Raw genomic sequence first — 5,836 nt, 5'->3', positions numbered from 1 at the left:
TGACACCAATACAGTGATCAGTGCTTATAAAAAGCACTGACACTGTACTAATGGCACTGTGCAGGAAGGGGTTAACATGAGGGGTGATCAAAGGGTTAACTGTGTGCTGTTTTACTATGTGCTGTGTCCATGTGCTTCACTGTAAGCACACTGCTTTGCATGGCTGTGCTGTGCACAGCCAACCAGAGCACTGTGCACGAGCTGACAGGGAAGAGAACTGTTTTGTTTACAAACAGTTCTCCTCCCCATCGAAGATGCTCAGAAATCACGAACGCCGGCGAGTAATCACTGGCCGGGACCCGCTGATTGACTGCCGCGGCCGTGAGTTGCAGCACGGGTAGGGCGTGTGCGCACGCCATCTACCCTGAAATGCAAAATCATGTATATATACACGTGATTTTGTGCACATGTGCCGGCCTGTAGTAGTATTTCTGCTACAGGGCGGTCAGGAAGCAGTTAATAAAACCGTACATATTATCACAACTACTTTGTGCATACAGGTAGATTTTACCTTGTTTTTTTTAGGACAAATTGGACTTTCGTTTGGTGGTGATAGATATCTCCCGATTTTTTTTATTATTATTATTATCATCAAAGGAAAAGTGGCTACTACCATAACCTACCACCAAATACCAACCCAAAATAAATTCTCCAGCTCCTGACAATCGCAGAGATACCACATATGTGTATCAGGGCTTGAAAAAGCCACTCTCCAAATGCGAGGAGAAATTCCTCTGTGGCGAGCGGCAAGCAGCGAGCACAGATGAAGCTCGGAGCGACTGCACCTGCGCTCCAAGTCTCATTATGAAGCTGAGTTCCGGTTTACAACTTCCGGTTTCTGGCTTCTTCGGCTTTGCTGAGAGGAGACACTCTCTCCACTGCCGTGGGGGACTCGGAGGGGCTAGGAGTAAGTACTGTATACAACATGTCATATCACTATAATGGAGTATAGGGGAGCTGGGATATACATTACTCAGTAATGTATATCCCAGCTCCCCTGTACTCCATTATAGTGATATGACATGTATACAGTAATGTATATCCAAGCTCCCCTGTACTCCATTATAGTGATGACATGTATACAGTAATGATTACTGTATACATGTCATATCACTATAATGGAGTACAGGGGAGCTGGGATATACATTACTGTGTACAGTTTTATATTTTGGACACTTTATTCTAAAGAAAAATGTAATTTCATAAGCTTTAAGGGGGCGTGGTTGGGGGCAGGGTTGCGGGCCGGACCTGGGCAAAGTTGGGTGGGGCAACTGGTGGAGAGTAAGTTTTGTGACCGGCTAGAAGGTCTGGACTCTAAATTTTAACCCCTGTGTGTATGTTAGTTGTTGTATGTACCCATAGTACAGCCCAGAAACAGCAGTGCACATTTTGCCTTTTTTATCCTACATAAATTACACTGACACTATTTTAAAAATGTGGAAACCAAAAATCCTTGACCTTTGACCCTGACCCAAAAACTAACCTTGGCACTAACCTTGGTCAAACCTTTGATCCATGCATGCTGTCTGAGAACTCTGCAAAGACCTGTGTCCTTTGGGCAGCAGTCAAAAATTCACAGGCTTCCAGTAAGTTGGCTACAATTACAGTTTGTTGGACAGTTTTAGTCTTAACCCATATTCTTCCTTTCATTCCAATGACCATTTCAAATGGAAATACATTCATCAGTTCCTGGACAATGTCATTCTGGAGTCTTAAAAGCTTTCTTACTAGTCCTAAGGATACCTTAAACATAAGGCCATCTTGTCTAATGACACCCATCCAATTTGCTGTTTCATAACTGTCAATGCATGCCAACTCTGGTTCCATGTCTTTATTGGCCACAATAACCTGTCCATAAATGAGGTCTCCAACCTTTATATTGGGTCTGTTTTTTTAGTTGCACCTTCAAAGAACAAGTATGATAATGAAGCTTGATCACTTCCTCCAATGTCAACTTTAAAAATAGGGCAGCCACTCAGGACTTGGAAGGAAGTGGAGATCACTGTGGTAAGAGTGTCTACTACAGTGATTCCCAGCTCCAAGTTGGACCATTGTAACTATATAAAAATACAAATACTTGAAATTCTATCTGATCAAGGATAAAAATAGAAATTCATTTTTTAAAGGGTATGTCAAGTCAAAAGCTTTTTTTCTAGATTTGGACAGAGTGCAGAAGAATTAGAACTCTTGTTGGATTTCTATAGCTATGCAGTGCTCCATTTATCCTTACATCCTGTCAAGCTGATCACATTTTACCAGACAGAAAATGAGGGTCTCTCTCCAACAGCAACGAAAAACAAAAATACAAATGCTTTTATTTTGTAGAATTTAGAATATATTTTTGTCTGTGTGCTTTTAGCAGTTTTTTTGCTCACTTCCTGTCTGGTAAAACATGGTCATCAGGGCAGGATGGGAGACTAAATCTCTATATCAGAGGCTCAGAGAGCAGTAACAATCCTACAGGAGTTCTAATCCTTCCCTACTCTATTCAAATCTAGAAAACAAGTTTTTGACTTAACATACCCTTTATAGGGTTTGCTCCAGTTAAACATCAAATTAAAGAATTTAAATTTACATTGGAATAGCTAATCCACTAAGAGACCCCAAGCATCATAATTTCAGTAAATTTTATCCTGACGTTTAGCATGTGCAGCTGGCTATCCTGCTTGGTAAATCTCTTTGGCTGTCAGTATCTTTATTTTGAAAATGGTCTTGATAGCATACCTAGGAAAAATATAGCCCAGATTTTACCTGGATATACACATTGCCTTTTGTTGAAAGGGTAGATGCAGTATAGAAATTCAAGTAACAAGGTTGTGTAGACTGGCTGCAATACGTTATGTTAGCGAATTGGCTTATCATGTGGCTACTGTGAAATACAATCACATTGGTCATGTGACCGGGAAGTCACTCCACCTCCCAGCATTAAAGCCCACATAAAGGGCAGTGAGCAGCTGTTCGGAAGAAATTAAAGAGCTTTTGAGTAAATATGGTCCATCCAGTTGTGCACAGGGTGCAGCACTGTGTGGCAGCGTATACTGAAGAAAGTTACAACAAGGTATAACCAGGCCTGGCAGTTGAGAACAGCCATCAAAAGCTACTTACGGGATCTGTTACAGAGGTACAATAGCTTAAAATGATGTCAACAACTTCTGCAATGAGGAGTGGGAATGCGATCTGGCTCCAACCCCAATTGGGAGACTTCCTAGGGTAGAGAACAGTGTAGTCCTTGCAATTTCCCTACTTTTCTGGAACCTCTCTCTGTCATTATGAGCTGTCCCTAACAGGCAGGGAACCTGTCCCTACACTAATCACTTGCAAAGTGTGCGCCAAATCAGGGGGCCTGGGTCTTAAATAAATCTGTTGGATGGCTGCAAAGCATCCTTTTGCATCCTTTTGCAGCCATCTCAAGATGGCTGCAAAGGTCACAAGAGGCACCAGCTACTAGTCAGACAGCTGCTCTTTGTCAGGATCCAGGTGTTCTGCGGCATCGCATCGGGCGGCGCATGTGCAGAACACCAACTCTCTCTACCCAGCGGGCGGTAGGACCTGGCCGCGCATGGCAGCGGCGGGGTTCGCGCATGCGCACTCGGGATCACGGACGCGCGCCTGGCACCAATTACAGCGGGAGGCGGGCTATTTAAACGTAGGAACAGGTATGTTAGTTGCCGTTTGGTCTTGTATCCTGTGTCCTGTATCCTGTTCCTGTGTTGCTGTATACTCCGTTGCTGACCTCTGCTTGTTCCTGATCCTGCTCTCTCCTGTTTGACCCCTGGCTTGCCTGACTACTCTTCTGTCTGATCCCTGGTACTGTATTTGCCCGCATCCTGCTGAACCTGGCTTGTGACCTGACCATTCTTAGCTCGCTCCTCTGTACCTCACTGCCCGCATAATACCGACCCGGCCTGTCTGACCACGCATACCGTATCCATCCATCCATCCGGGTTGGATCAGACCTGTGTATCTGTCTGCCTCTTCCAAAGTAGATTCCGTTCCTGCACTCCCCTGTCAGTATTCTCTACCACCGCAGGACGCACTCGGGGGTCGCGACCTGGTTTCAGTCTGCACCAAGTCCATCCCCACCATCAGGGGCCCTGGTGAACAGCAGGCTGGGACTTAGACCCCGCGCCCTGGGAGCGTCCGTGCGGTGGGCTGCTAGAGACTCTGCCAGGCGGCTTAACACTCTTCTGGTGACTGCAGGGAGTCATAGAGGAACCCAGTTCCCCACAGTTTCCTCTCCCTTCTTAATTGCTGCAAAAGCCTAGATCCACCTACAGATGGGAGTTTAGACTGCATCTGCCTACACAGTTTTACAAAATGTTGTCCTATTGGGTCCACACCACTTCATTTACCATGCTATGCTTTGACCTCTGTGGTTGTGTAATGTACTTTGTGGTCTTAATCAGGGGCGGACTGACCATTTGGAAACTCGGGTGCTGCCCGAGGGCCCGGGGTCAATAGGGGGCCCCATGAGATGCCCCTGGTACCTTTTTCATAGGCTTTTTTGAGTTTGGGCAAGGGCACAGGGGCCCCATGATCCCCTATTGCCTGGGGGCCCCATGAGTTGTCAGTCCACACCTGGTCTTAATCATGATGGGAATGCACAATGGCTCAGTACCTGAAGGATCTCTGTCATTCTCATTAGGTTGACAATAATATTTGGAGATGTTCCTCTTCTGGCCTTTTAAATGATGGGCCTTACATTTCCTATGCCCGGATAACCCAAGGCTCTTGCATAAGGGTTTTCCTCAGTCACAATGCTACTGTTTTAATTCCTTGTTAATGCTTTTCATCAGGTGAACTGATCAAGGATAAAAATAGAAATTCATTTTTTAAAGGGTATGTCAAGTCAAAACCAGAACAGTTCACCTGTTCTGTAGCAAATCATAGTTCATATGGATGCATGGCGACCTCTGATCAGGGCTCTGCACCCACTCTAGGCTTTCTCTGCCCTGGTAACAGTAGAATCTCTTATTAAAGTTTCCCCCCTTATAGCCCCTCCCCTACTCATTTCCTATGCTCTACATTCTTCTACTCTATTTTTCTCTTCTTTCTAGCGCTAACTCCCCACCTACTTCCCTCTATTTCCTGATTCCTCCATAGCCCCTTAGTTTCTTTACCCACCTTCTCCTTCCTCTATTTTTTTCTTCCTCTCCTTCCCGATCAGAAGGGGTGTGCTGAGGAACAGGATCTACCCCTATGATCATGGAATTTAGGGTTGTTTCTTGGAACTTTAAAGGTCTCAATTCCCTTGAGAAGCCTACCAGCTGCCTTACTGATTTATGGTGTGAAAGAATTCATAGGTACTGAATATCTCTCTTATTGTAAGGGAATTCCTGTACGGCGACTAGCACATAGAAATGCGTATGCACGCAACATCTCGTATAGAAATGAGCATAAGTGCATTGCTAATAAAAATGAGCATAGGCTTGCGCATGCATGAAAGAATGCGTGCACATGGGTGCACGCACGTGGGAGCATGCCCACAGTTTCTGGCACCAGACGGACTATTTAAAGGAGGCTCTTACTCTCTGTCAGTGCTGACTGGTCTTCAGCTAATTCCCTGTGTCCTGCTGTATCCTGTGTGTTATCCGTTATTGACCCGGCTTGCCATTGATCTGCTCTTGGATTCTGTTTATGCTTCTGTTCATCGGTTTCTGAGCCTGGCCTCTTCCTGACCACGTCCCTGTCTGATGTTCCGGTAGAAGGCCCGGAACATCAAAACGATGCTCGTTTTTAGCTTTAGTATCACTTTATTGTATGGCCAGGCTAACTGGACAACATATAATTTGCTAAAGCCCTGCATAAACAATTTTTAGAAAAAGGTTTTAACTGC

At 45.0% G+C, this 5,836-nt stretch overlaps 1 pseudogene; it reads right to left on the bottom strand.

Moving 5' to 3' along the window:
• Positions 1 to 1,500: 1,500 nt before the first annotated feature.
• LOC149461725 (exosome complex component RRP40 pseudogene) lies at positions 1,501 to 4,636 on the bottom strand (annotated as a pseudogene).
• Between the last annotated feature and the right edge of the window lie 1,200 nt (positions 4,637 to 5,836).

The sequence above is a fragment of the Staurois parvus genome, unplaced genomic scaffold, assembly GCF_062004578.1.
Source record: "Staurois parvus isolate SC_StPar_1 unplaced genomic scaffold, SC_StPar_1.0 ptg000194l, whole genome shotgun sequence".
In the NCBI taxonomy this organism is placed as follows: Eukaryota; Metazoa; Chordata; class Amphibia; order Anura; family Ranidae; genus Staurois; species Staurois parvus.
Note: the sequence above shows the minus strand (reverse complement) of the source record. Positions and strands in the feature narration are given on the sequence as shown.